The sequence below is a fragment of the Aquarana catesbeiana genome, linkage group LG09, assembly GCF_042186555.1.
Source record: "Aquarana catesbeiana isolate 2022-GZ linkage group LG09, ASM4218655v1, whole genome shotgun sequence".
NCBI classification, from domain to species: domain Eukaryota; kingdom Metazoa; phylum Chordata; class Amphibia; order Anura; family Ranidae; genus Aquarana; species Aquarana catesbeiana.
The window spans coordinates 25,476,704-25,490,558 of NC_133332.1; the positions used below are offsets into that span (position 1 = coordinate 25,476,704).

General features: G+C 39.7%; 3 non-coding genes across 3 annotated transcripts; all 3 read right to left on the bottom strand.

The window, feature by feature from the left end:
- Positions 1-1,681: 1,681 nt before the first annotated feature.
- TRNAL-CAA (transfer RNA leucine (anticodon CAA)) lies at positions 1,682-1,792 on the bottom strand. The gene is made up of 2 exons: positions 1,755-1,792; positions 1,682-1,727 (listed from the first exon to the last, which is right to left on the bottom strand). It is a non-coding gene; the product is annotated as a tRNA-Leu (tRNA).
- Positions 1,793-6,493: 4,701 nt separating this feature from the next.
- Positions 6,494-6,604, bottom strand: TRNAL-CAA (transfer RNA leucine (anticodon CAA)). Its single transcript has 2 exons — positions 6,567-6,604; positions 6,494-6,539 (listed from the first exon to the last, which is right to left on the bottom strand). It is a non-coding gene; the product is annotated as a tRNA-Leu (tRNA).
- A 5,121-nt stretch (positions 6,605-11,725) lies between these two features.
- On the bottom strand, positions 11,726-11,836 carry TRNAL-CAA (transfer RNA leucine (anticodon CAA)). Its single transcript has 2 exons — positions 11,799-11,836; positions 11,726-11,771 (listed from the first exon to the last, which is right to left on the bottom strand). It is a non-coding gene; the product is annotated as a tRNA-Leu (tRNA).
- Between the last annotated feature and the right edge of the window lie 2,019 nt (positions 11,837-13,855).

The window sequence follows — 13,855 nt, forward strand, 5'->3', positions numbered from 1 at the left end:
CACCCCTAAACCCTGCACTCCCTACACAGCTCACCCCTCAATCCTGCACTACGTACACAGGTCACCCCTCAATCTTGCACTCCGTACACAGCTTACCCCTCAATCTTGCACTCCATACACAGCTCACCCCTCAATCCTGCACTCCAGACACAACTCACCCCTCAATCCTGCACTCCGTACACAGGTCACCCCTCAATCCTGCACTACGTACACAGCTCACCCTTCAATCCTGCACTCTGTACACAGCTCACCCCTCAATCCTGCACTCTGTATACAGCTCACCCCTCAATCCTGCACTCTGTACACAGCTCACCCCTCAATCCTGCACTATGTACACAACTCACCCCTCAATCCTGCACTACGTACACAGCTCACCCCTCAATCCTGCACTCTGTACACAGCTCACCCCTCAATCCTGCACTCCGTACACAGCTCATCCCTCAATCCTGCACTCTGTACACAGCTCACCCCTCAATCCTGCACTCTGTACACAGCTCACCCCTCAATCCTGCACTATGTACACAACTCACCCCTCAATCCTGCACTACGTACACAGCTCACCCCTCAATCCTGCACTCTGAACACAGCTCACCCCTAAACTCTGCACTCCATACACAGCTCACCCCTCAATGCTGCACTCTGTAAACAGTTCACCCCTAAACCCTGCACTCCCTACACAGCTCACCCCTCAATCCTGCACTCCCTACACAGCTCACCCCTCAATCCTGCACTACGTACACAGGTCACCCCTCAATCTTGCACTCCGTACACAGCTTACCCCTCAATCTTGCACTCCATACACAGCTCACCCCTCAATCCTGCACTACGTACACAGCTCATCCCTAAACCTTGCACTCCTAACACAGCTCACCCCTAAAACCTGCGCTCCATATACCGGTACGCCCATTTGCCCACTGCTGCCATTGTGCCGATCTATATATCGACATGCATCGGTCAGCAAGTGGTGAAAGGGGTTGTAAAGGCTTGTGTTTTTTCACCTTAATGCATCCTAATCCTATTAAGGTGAAAAAACACCTGGCAGTCCTCCGCCCCCTACCCCGTTTTACTTACCTGAGCCCCTTCATCTTCTTCAGCAGGGACGCACCATCCTTCTCTACAGGGAGTCCCGGCTTTGATTGGTGGAGTGATAGCAGCGCAGCCATTGGCTCCCACTGCTGTCAATCAAATCCAATGACCCGGGGGCGGGGCCGAGTCATACATTTGGCTTCTATGGACGCCGAAGGAATGACTCGGGAGCGTGCCTGCAAGGTAACCCCTTCGGGAGAGCACTTCTCCTAGGGGGTTATCTGATGTGGGGAGGAGCCGCGAGAGCCGCCGAGGGACCCCAGAAGAGAATGTTCGGGGCCACTCTGTTCAAAACGAGCTGCACAGTGGAGGTAAGTATGACATGTTTGTTATTTAAAAAAAAAAAAAAAAAAAAACGAAGCTTTAGTATCACTTTAAAGCCTTTATACTAGTGGTGTAAATCAAATCTACCCTGCCTGTGGCTAACGAAAAGTCCTCAATCGCTGCTTGCAATTGTGAGTTTTCCGATCATGTGACTGCCAATCGCAACAGTCACAGTGATCATAAACCCCCACCCCCGGCATCCTAAACCTCTTAAAGGGCTGGGAGGCACCAAGAGGTTGAACAATTATAATGCAAGGCAAGAAAAGTAATGTGTCAGAAGTGGGATTTGAACCCACGCCTCCATTCGGAGACCAGAACACCCAACTGCTTGGAAGAGAGCAACTCTTGAGTCTGGCGCCTTAGACCGCTCGGCCATCCTGACAACTGATGGAGTGATTGTTGTCTGTGTTATTTGTCTGTGTCATTGACCAGTGATCTGATCTTTGGTCTCTTTTTTGCACTATTGTTACATTGGATGAATCCCTTGAAGAGTTGTTCAACATTTTAATATAATTCAAGTTAAGAAAAGTACATTTCTTCTAAATAATTGAGCAATAAGTAAGAGTGAATATTTAGGTCTCTTTATAGTTGATTTGTGTGTTAAAAATAAATAAAAAGATACATTTTTTTTTTATTTCAATTTTTTTACATGCTGTTACCAGAGCAATACAGTGTTGAGCAATATGGGCTGAAGTCTCACATAGATGGAGACAGCTGATATCCTCATTGCAACACAAGACAACTCTCTGATTGGAGTTACTTACAACCCACACAGAAGCAACTGCCTCCTGTTCTCAAACTGATGCATGCAGGCTGCAACCTCATTACAAACTTGTATGCAGGCACAACCGACAGACACATATGGAACTCCCATAAGGAACATATGAATCACATCTCTCTATGATTTATAGAGCGCTGGGATGTGGACAGCCTTAGAGCTTAGGAGAATCCATCACACCTCCCAACTAGCCACTCTCTTTTATGTCGGTCCACCATATTGTACAGACTTTTCTAGTCGTTCTACAAGGCTCTGATGAAGAGGGAACCCCTCGAAACGCGTCAGCCCACCTTTAGCACTTGCCCTTGTATGGACATGTTTAATTCCTAATATTAATGTGTATATTTGTAACCTAGTTTTTATGAACACGTAGATACTTTTTGTATGCATGTATCTTTTTTGTATATGAATGAACTGTAACATTTTGACCAATGCGTCAGATCACGCACCTTCCACCTCTTTTTTACACCTCACTGCTGGGGGTAATCAGGATTTTCTTTTTTTGTTACACACTATGATTGCTTATAACAGTGAATATCACTGTGCTAACCACTTCAGCCCTGGAAGGTTTTACCCCCCTTTCATGACCAGGCCATTTTTTTGCGATATGGCACTGCGTCACTTTAACTGCTTCCGGACCAGCCGCCGCAGTTTTACTGTGGCAGGTTGGCTCCCCTGCGCAAAATCACGTTAATGTACTTGATCTTGCGGGGTCCAGATAGCAGGCACGTGGGTGCCGATGCTCAGGTCCCGCGGACTCAATGTCCGCCAGGAGCCCCGTGATCATCTCACGGAGAGGAAGAATGGGGAAATGCTAATGTAAAAAGCATTTCCCCATTCTTCCTAGTGACAAGACATTGATCACAGCTCCCTGTAATCGGGAGCGGTGATCAGTGTCGTGTCACACGTAGCCCAACCCCCCTTCAGTTAGAACACATCCCTAGGACACACTTAACCCCTTCCCCGCCCCCTACTGGTTAACCCCTTCACTGCCCGTCACATTTACACAGTAATCAGTGCATTTTTATAGCACTAATCACTGTATAAATGTGAATGGTCCCAAAATGGCGGCAAAAGTGTCCGATGTGTCCACCATAACGTCGCAGTCACAATAAAAATCGCTGATCGCCGCACTTACTAGTAAAAAAAAAAAATGAATAAAAATGCCATAAAACTATCCCCTATCTTTTAGACACTATAACTTTTGCGCAAACCAATCAATAAACGCTTATTGCGATTTTTTTTACCAAAAATATGTAGAAGAATAGATATCGGCCAAAACTGAGGAAAAAAATAGTTTTTTTATATATTTTTTAGGGATATTTATTAAAGCAAAAAGTAAAAAATATTGCTTTATTTTTAAATTATCGCTCTATTTTTGTTTATAGCGCAAAAAATAAAAATCGCAGAGGTGATCAAATACCACCAAAAGAAAGCTCTATTTGTGGGAAAAAAAGGACGTCAATTTTATTTGGGTACAAACTCGCACGACCGCGCAATTGTCAGTTAAAGCGACACATTGCCGAATCGCAAAAAATGGCCTGGTCATTGGGCAGCCAAATCCTCCTGGGCTGAAGTGGTTAACTGACAATTGCGCGGTCGTGCGACGTTGTACCCAAATAAAATTGACGTCCTTTTTTTCCCACAAATAGAGTTTTCTTTTGGTGGTATTTGATCACCTCTACGTTTTTTAATTTTTGCGCTATAAACAAAAAAAGACTGAGAAGTTTGAAAAAAAAAAAACAATATTTTTTACTTTCTGCTATAAAACATATGCAAAAAAAATATATAAAAGAACAAATGTAGTCATCAGTTTATGCCGATATGTATTCTGCTATATGTTTTTAGTAAAAAGGAAATCGCAATAAGCATATATTGATTGGTTTGTGCAAAAGTTATAGCGTCTACAAAATAGGGGAAAGATTTAGGGACTTTTTTTTTTTTTTTTTTTATTGTTTTCACTAGTAATGGCGGCGATCAGTGATTTTTAGTGGGACTGCGAAATTACGGCAGACAAACCAGACCCTAAGTGACGCTTTTTGGTGACCAGTGACACCAATACAGAGATCAGTGCTATAAAAATGCACTTATTACTATATAAATGGTACTGGCAGGGAAGGGGTTAACACTAGGGGGTGGTCAAAGGATTAAGTGTTCCCTAGGGAGGTGCTTTCTAACTGTCGGGGGGACGGGCTCACTGGGAGTAGAGAGCGATCGTTGTTCCTGATCACTAGGAACAGCTGACCTCTCTCTCCTCCCCTGTCAGAACGGGGATCCCCCTTGTTTACATAGGCGAATCCCCGTTCTGCCTCTCTTCACCGCGATCGCGGCGGGCACGCGCCTGCTGTATCTAATGCACGGACCGACGTACCTGTACGTCGGTTCACGCAGCCAGGCCGCCCTGCTGCCGTATATGTGCAGTGGGCAGTCCGGAAGTGGTTAAGCAACCATTTTTTCTGAATGAACTTCACTCACTCAGTGTGTATAGTTGTGATTAGCTGTGATTGGCCCTGTCTGTACCCTGTGATCACTGTGACCAATCACAGAGATCAACACAATAGTACACAATGAAAAGGCATGAATTAGACATGTGCATGATGTAATCATTTGTTTCATTTAGATTCGTTAATCTAGTTATTTCGTTTTGTTAAATTTGGTGGATTCATTCAATTCGCATTCGGGATTTGTGTTTTCCGAATGCGTTTCATGTCTTCCTCTTAGAATTTTCCTGTTTTTTTTTTTTTTAATTTGAAACGTTCGTATCAACACATTTAAAATCGGTCAAATTAAAAAGGTTATATTTTTTTTTTGCACTCAAATGCGGCAAAGGGAACAAACAAAAGAAAAATCTTCAACAAATGATTACCATGACTTTTTAAATCACCTTTGGCTTAACAAAAACAGCATTATTTATGGTACTAATAACACACACAGTCTTTTAATTCAGAAATATGTTTAAAAGTTCGAATGGAATTCGGTGTAAAATTCGATTCGAATTTCAATTTGAATTTCGGAAATTCGGACGTATTTCGTTACGTTATTCGGAGCATTTCGGTAAACTGTGTTTATGCTGTAATTCGGGTATTCGGATATATCCGAATCTCTGAATAACAAAACACTTGTCCCAATATTAATTCAGAACGAAATGAACCGCACATGTATAGCATGAATGGAAGCCATCCGTCGTGTACAATTGTCGTGTGCTACGCTGTGATTGGTCACAGTGATCACATGGTACCGGCAGCGGGTCAGTAAACTGATCTGTCATCTGCTTTGTCCGGTGGACTTAATGGGTGACAAATCACGACGCAGTGTGGCATGTGCGAGGCACGATCCTGGGAGGATTGTCAGAGACCATGAAATCAGGCCGAGACAGAAGTACAGTTAAATCACACTTGTTTAATAATAAAAGTTAAAAGAACAAAGGTAGTTAAAACATAGTCAAAGTTCAGTAACCGGAACGGATAGTCAGCCAAGCCAGAAGTCAGGGATCATTGTTGTGGAACAGCAAGCAGGATCTGGAGCCAGAAGGGATGTCTGCAAAGCAAGTCTTGAACAGGATCGCAGGAGATCTGCTGGAGAAGTTTCTGTGATGTTGACCAAGGCGAAGGCAGAGCTCCTCGGGACTGGATGGCTTAAGTAGGCAGGACTGACGAGCAGGATATCATCAACAGGTGAGTAACTGTGGAGAGATGGGAGCTGGCAATTAGCCGAGTGGCCAGCTCAGAGAAGGAAGGGCTGAGCCCAGCCCTGACAAGGATGTCATATGACGAACCCCCAGAAAGGCAAAGCCGTCATTTTATTATAGGCTGGGCTGGAAGCGGTTAATGATGAATGCACTAACTCATTTGCAACTATGTATTTCCTCTTATAAGATATTATTTTTCATTTATACATCTCCAACATATTCTGCAATGTAGTTTAAATTGAGGAAGCAAGGCACATAACAGAAGCATACTAAACACAAAATCAAAAAACACAGAGTGAGGACTGACTCTGCTCAAAAGAGATTACAGTTTCTTATGTATTTGTTATATGTGTTGTTGTTAATTTTATTGCATTATCTCATAGCTACTTTGTTGTTTAGACATTACTCTTTGCTAAACTTCCTTTGAAATGTGTTCTCTGAAGGGGAATTTCTTTGCTTATAGTCTGCTGTGATTTCTTGAATAATGAAATGAGAAAAACCAAGAAAGAACAAACGAAGAGCAGGGTGAATAGGAAATACGAAACTAGATGATGCATGTATTCATTTTATATCTAATTAAAAAAAAATAATAAATTCAAGAAAAAAAAAAAAAGCTTTGTCAGAAGTGGGATTTGAACCCACGCCTCCATTCGGAGACCAGAACACCCACCACTAAGGGAAGAGCTTGCTCTTGAGTCTGGCGCCTTAGACCACTCGGCCATCCTGACAACTGGAGAAATGTGTCTTGCATCTCCTGTAGTAAATTCAGTTCATAGACACATGTTATTGCATTTTTGTTATTTCTTTAATTACAGGCATTTTTTTTTTAGTAGATTTCTTTAATTACAGGCATTTTTTTTTAGTAGAAGAGTTTAACCCAATGCTGTTTATTGTCATGTTTGCTGCAATGTTTCATTAGATTTTTTTATCTGTTTTCTCCCTCCCTGGTTTCTGTGTTTCAGAAATAACGGGAACAGGACCCCCCCCCCAATAAGAAAACCACCATCAATTCATTTTGAGTTAAAGTGACACTAAGCTCAAAAAATGAAATAAATGCAATATGCTTATATATATATATATATATATATATATATATATATATATATATATATATATATATATATATAATAGAAAGTACATTCTATCTCTCTCTTCCTTTGTTTCATCTCTCAAATACAAGCTTGTGTTCTGATGTCCTCAGACTTCCTGTTCGAGGGTGGCTACGTTCGTTCTTCATGTCCCCTTTGTGTATGTGAACAAACAAATAGGACTGGATATAAAAAAAAAAAAAAATTAAGACGGATTATAAAAGGTACATAAAAAAAACATGTCTTAAACTGCATATACATTCAGTGATAAAGATATACTCTCACCGGACACTTTATTAGGTACACCTTGCTAGTCCCGGGTTGGACCCCGTTTGCCTTCATTTTGGTGGCATAGATTCAACAAGGTGTTGGAAACGTTCCTCAGAGATTTTAGTCCATAGTGACATGATAACATCACACAGTTGCTGCAGATTTCTTGGCTGCATATCCATGATTCAACTCTCCCGTGCCACCACATCCCAAAGGTCCTCTATTGGATGAGATGTGGTGAGTGTGGAGGCCATTGGAGTACAGGGACCTCATTGTCCAGTGGTGAGATGATTGGAGCTTTGTGACATGGTGCATTATCCTGCTGGAAGGAGCCATCAGAAGATGGGGACACTGTAGTCATAAAGGGATGGACATGGTCAGCAACAATACTCAGGTAGGTCGTGGGGTTTAAACGATGCTCAATTTGTACTAAGGGGCCCAAAGTGTGCCAAGAAAATATCCCCCCACACCATTACACCCCCACCACCAGCCTGAACCGGTGATACAAGGCAGGATGGATCCATGCTTTCATGTTATATACACCAAATTCTGACCCTTCCATCTGAATGTCGCAGCTGAAATTGAGACTCATCAGACCCGGCAATGTTTTTCCAATCTTCTATTGTCCAATTTGATCCTGTGTGAATTGTAGCCTCAGTTTCCTGTTTTTAGCTGACAGGAGTGGCCCCCGGTGTGGTCTTCTGCTGCTGAAGTGGTTATTTGAGTTACTGTTGCCCATTCTCCTCTGACCTCCGACATTAACAAGGCATTTTCCTCCACACAACTGCCGATCACTGGATATTTTCTCTTTTTCGGACCATTCTCTGTAAACCCGAGAGATGGTTGTGTGTGAAATCCCAGTAGATCAGCAGTTTTTGAAATCCTCAGACCAGCCCGTCTGGCACCAACAACCATGCCACATTCAAAGTCACATCAATCCCATTTCTTCCCCATTCTGATTCTTGGTTTAAACTTCAGCAAGTCATCTTCACCACGTCTAGATGCCTAAATGCATTGAGTTGATGCCATGTGATTGGCTGATTAGTAATTTGTGTTACCAAGCAATTGAACAGGTGTACCTAATAAAGTGGCCGGTGAGTGTATATTGGGTACAATTCTCTTTTATCCCAATGCGTTTTAAAATGACTTTCTTCATTAGAGAGAATGAGAATTTCTAGAAACTGAAAAAGAGGCAAAAATATTATGTGATATTATTTTTGCCTGTTATTCAGTTTCTACAAATTCTCATTTCAAGTGAGGAAGAACGTAATTATGAAATGCGTTGGGATAAAAGAGAATTGCATGCAATACAGTATATATCTTGATCATTGAATGTATATGTTACTTAAGGCATGGGATTTATGTATCTTTTATAATATGTCTTTCAGGAGTCAGCAGCAGAGATGGCCAGATCGTAAAGATATAGTAAAGTAAATTTATTAATAGTAAAACAAAAAACATCCACACACCAGCAAAACAGGAAACAAGCAAACATGAAGATACAAGTGAACTACAACCATATCACCTAAACACCTAACTAAGTAACAGGAAACCTAACTATAATATGATATATACAATATATACAAGACAAGGAACACAGATCATAGGGCAGGGCTCAAAATTTCAAGTCCTGAGCTACTAGCCAGGCCTCAAGGGTTACTCACCACCAGTTGCCCCGCCCAACCCCTACCTTGCCCCGCCCCTAAACACAACACACCCTCATAAATTATCTCATGATATGAAACTTAAATGTTTTATGCAGAATTACTTTATAAAAATAAATATTATAAACAACTTTATCCATGCTCAAAAATGCAGCCTGCCCGTGTCCACCAATGCAGCTTGTGCCCGCCAGTGCAGCCTGTGCCCGCCAGTGCAGCCTGTGTCTGCTAAAATCTTAGGGCCATGTGATATTTCAGTTTTTCTTTTTTAATAAATCTGCAAAAATGTCAACAATTCTGTGTTTTTCTGTCAATATGGGGTGCTGTGTGTACATTAATGAGGAACAAAAAAATGAACTTAAATGATTTTAGCAAATGGCTGCAATATAACCAAGAGTGAAAAATGTAAGGGGGTCTGAATACTTTCCGTCCCCACTGTATTCAACCTACCACAACAAAAGTGACATTTATAAAGAAACAATATAGCAGTTTAAATTATTGAACATTAGGAACCCCTAAAATATATATATATACCAGATCCTTAGAGATCCATTATGTATTTTAGGGTGCTCTTATGCCGTTTTATTAAAAAAAAAGGTGGCAGGGATATCTAAATATCCGCAAATGGTATTTTTTTTCTTTGTGAGATATTTATTTTGCTCTAATACATCCTGCATCAAAAACAAAAATAAAAAAATAAAAAAATGAAAAACAAAAAAAAAACATTCTCTCATAAAATCCATTTCCCAATGAGGGTCTGTTATGGATTTTAAAGGGGAACGCAATGCAAAAAAGAACTGCCAGTGAAGTGGCGCATTTGTACAATGTATTCAATCTACTACAGCAAAGTGACATTTATAAAGAAAAAATAATGCTGTTTAAATTACCGAACACTACGATTTCTCTGACAGTTTTTTATTTATTTTTTAAACAGCATGGAGAGCCCCACAATATATACCAGATCCTTAAGGGTCTAGTTTGTATTTTAGGTGGCCCCTATGCCATTTTCTATTAAAGGAAAAAAGCCAGTAGGAAAATGTAAATGTCCTCAAAGGTATTTGTTTGTTTTTTTGTTTTTTTTTTACAAAAAGCCTTTAAAGAAATTTATATGTCAACAAATAGTATATTCTATGGGGATCCACACACAAAAATGTTGAGTCCCTGCTAAAGTCCATACCAAACCAAAATTTGTGCAGAATATAGATCCAGTCCCAGCCTGAAGCTCCTCCCTAGTAGTAAGTTTAACCACTTAAGGACCAGCCTCATTTCGAGGTTTTGATGTTTAAATGTTTAAAACAGTTTTTTTTTTGCTAGAAAATTACTTAGAATCCCCAAACATTATATATTGTTTTTTTTTCTAACACCCTAGAGAATAAAATGGTCATTGCAATACTTTTTTTCACACCGTATTTGCGCAGCGGTCTTACAAGCGCACTTTTTTTTTGAAAAAATTCGCTTTTTTGAATAAAAAAATAAGACAACAGTAAAATTAGCCCATTTTTTGTTTATATTGTGAAAGATGATGTTACAGCGAGTAAATTGATACCCAACATGTCACGCTTCAAAATTGCGCCCGCTCGTGGAATGGCGACAAACTTTCACCCTTAAAAATCTCCATAGGCGACGTTTAAAAAATTCTACAGGTTGCATGTTTTAAGTTACAGAGGAGGTCTAGGGCTAGAATTATTCTATTCGCTCTACCGATCGTGGCGATACCTCACATGTGTGGTTTGAACACCGTTTTCATATGAGGGCGCTACTCACGTGTGCGTTCGCTTCTGCACGTGAGCTCGTAGGGACAGGGCGCGTTTAAAACAATTTTTTATTATTATTATTTATTTTACCTTTTATTTTTTATTTTTACACTGTTTTTTTAAAAAAAAAAATTGTCACTTTTATTCCTATTACAAAGAATGTAAACATCCCTTGTAATAGAAAAAAGCATGACAGGACCTCTTAAATATGAGATGTGGGGACAAAAAGACCTCACATCTCATATTTACACTAAAATGCAATTTAAAAAAAAAAAAAAATGTAATTTAAAAAAAATATTCAAATAAAAGAGCTGTAGGCGGAAGTGACGTTTTGACGTCGCTTCCGCCCAGCAATTGTATGGAGACGGTTGGGGGCATCTTCCCCTCACTCATCTCCATACCTGACAGGAGACAGGACGCGATCGCCTCCGCCACTGCCGGCGGCTCCGGATCGCGGCGGAGGGTAGCGGATCACGACGGGAGGGGGGCCCCTCTCTCGCCACCGATAAAAGTGATATCACGGCGAATCTGCCACAGAGACCACTTTTATCTTGTAGCGGACCGCCCGCTGAAGACGAGGATACCGGAGTTATGGCAGCTAGCTTCTGCCACAACAACGATATCCTCCTTCAAACAGCCGCCGTAAACAGCAGCCGTCTTATGTCACTGCTGTCACTAAAACGGCAGCTTGCACGCTGCATGAAAACAGCAAGTCATGGTTCCTACGTAAAGCATATCTCTCCCCTAGAATTGCAGGGAGCTTCATAAGCATTTAACACTTGATGGTACATGTTTTTTTTTAAACATTTCTTTGTAAATATTTAAGTTTTTTTTTAATATTTTGTTAACAAAAAGATGTATGTATTGTAGCTGCAGTCTGTTTAAAAAGAACAAACAAAATGACAAGCAAAAAAACATGACTCTCGTAGAGGACCTAATTGTATTGATTGCCTTCTTTTAAAAGCTTTTTTTTTTTAATAGTATTAAAAAGCATTATGCCATTTATATAAATCATATCTGTCTAATAAAATGTGGCTTTGAAATTGAAAAATCTATGTGGGGGGAAAAAAATTTATTGTCAGAAGTGGGATTTGAACCCACGCCTCCATTCGGAGACCAGAACACCCAACTGCTTGGAAGAGAGCAACTCTTGAGTCTGGCGCCTTAGACCGCTCGGCCATCCTGACAACTGAGAGTCTAGAGTGTTTGTGAGAAATAAAACGAAGAGATCATACAGTTTTCTATTTGTAGGTATATCCTACTTACATTTGTATACATTCTGTTTTTATACATTGATGCTTTGTACTGTTGACTGTTTGATGCATGTTTTAGGCTTGGTTTTAGATTATTCGTAAAATGTTAAATCATTTGAAATTAAAGGCTATATTTTTTTTATCTTAAAATGATTTGAAGATTCATTTACACATGACATTTGTGTGTATGTGCATTTTTTTATTATTATTATTATTATTATTATTATTATAATTTGTTGTGCCATATATTTTATTTATTCTGCACTGTTTTTTCTTCACAAAAAAATTATATATATATATATATATATATATATATATATATATATATATATATATATATATATATATAAAATATTTTTTGTGAGGAAAAAATAGTGCAGAATAAATAATATTTAAATATATGGCACAACAAAGTATAATAAATATATATATATGGCACAACAAATTGTAATTATTCTGCACTGTTTTTTCTTCACAAAAAAAATGGAAATTTCTTCATAGACTCCAGCTGATATTCTGCTATCTAGTATTCCCAACGGGAGCTCTTTGTGATCGATCTAAAGAAAATACAATACATTCAAAATATGATCGTAACTTCTTTTCAATCTCATACCAAAAACTTCTACACAAATAAGTATAAATCATAGTCCTTGTTCATACCATCAGGATGCAAGGACTGTAATTTATTAATCCACCAAACTTCACGTCTTTTCAATTTCAAAATCCTATCACCCCCTCTTTTGTCATGAGGAATCTCTTCTAGCACCATAAATCGTAAATCGGTGTCTTTGTGTCCCATTTCTGAAAAATGACGCGATACAGGAAGACCTGATTGGGGGTGTCTAATTGTACTACGATGTTGTGCGATACGATCTTTAATTTTTTGGGTCGTTTCCCCCACATATAGGAGATTACAGGGGCATGTGAGAATGTAAATCACATATAATGACTGACAGGTGTAAAAGCCATTGATTATTATCTTATTATTAGTTCTAGGATGACAGAAATTGTTGCCCTTAATCATTAGGTTACATTGGATGCAATTAAGGCAGGGGTAACAGCCCTTCCTTTTACTACCGAGAAAAGTCATTCTTTTCTCCTCCTGCCTATCAGGTTTAAATTCAGATCATACCAAAAGATCGCGCAAGGTTTTATTGCGCCGATACGCTTTCATGGGAGTTAATTGAAACTCCTCTACCTGAGGATATGATCGTTTCAGTATCGTCCAATGTTTTCTCAATACATTAAAGATCCTATCACTGTAACTATTAAATTGAAAGACAAATGGAATCCTAGGTTTGTCAGATGAATATCTCTTCTTATTGGAGATCTTAATAGGGTTCAAAATTTTATTTAATTCCTGTCTAATTAGACCTTCTGGATAGCCCCGCTCCTTAAATTTACAGCACATTTCATCTAGTCTCTGATCTCTTATTGCAGTATCACTCACAATCCGCATCACTCTGAGAAGTTGGCTTCTAATGATAGAGTTGAAGACGTGGGGGGGATGGTAACTGTCATATCTTAGTAACTGGTTCCTGTCTGTGGGTTTAGTATATATGTCAGTTTCAATCCGTCCTTGTTTTGTGTATGCCCGTATATCTAGAAAGGGGACTGAATCCCCGCCAATGTGGATTTTAAACTGAATATTTGGTGAAATACTGTTAATCATCTCGTCAAAGGTTTTAAGTGATTCAATGTTGCCCCGCCATATGGCAAAAAATGTCATCTATATAGCGCCACCAGGTGGCGCAATGTTCCCGAAAAATATCATTAACAAAAACATATTTCTGCTCAAAATCATGCATAAATGAACAAGCATATGGCGGGGCAACATTGGAAAACATAGCAACCCCCCTCAATTGCACATAGTAACGATCCCTGAAAAGAAAATAGTTATTATATAAGATCAACTTAAATAACTTTTCAAAGAAGGCAATCTGAGCTTCTGAG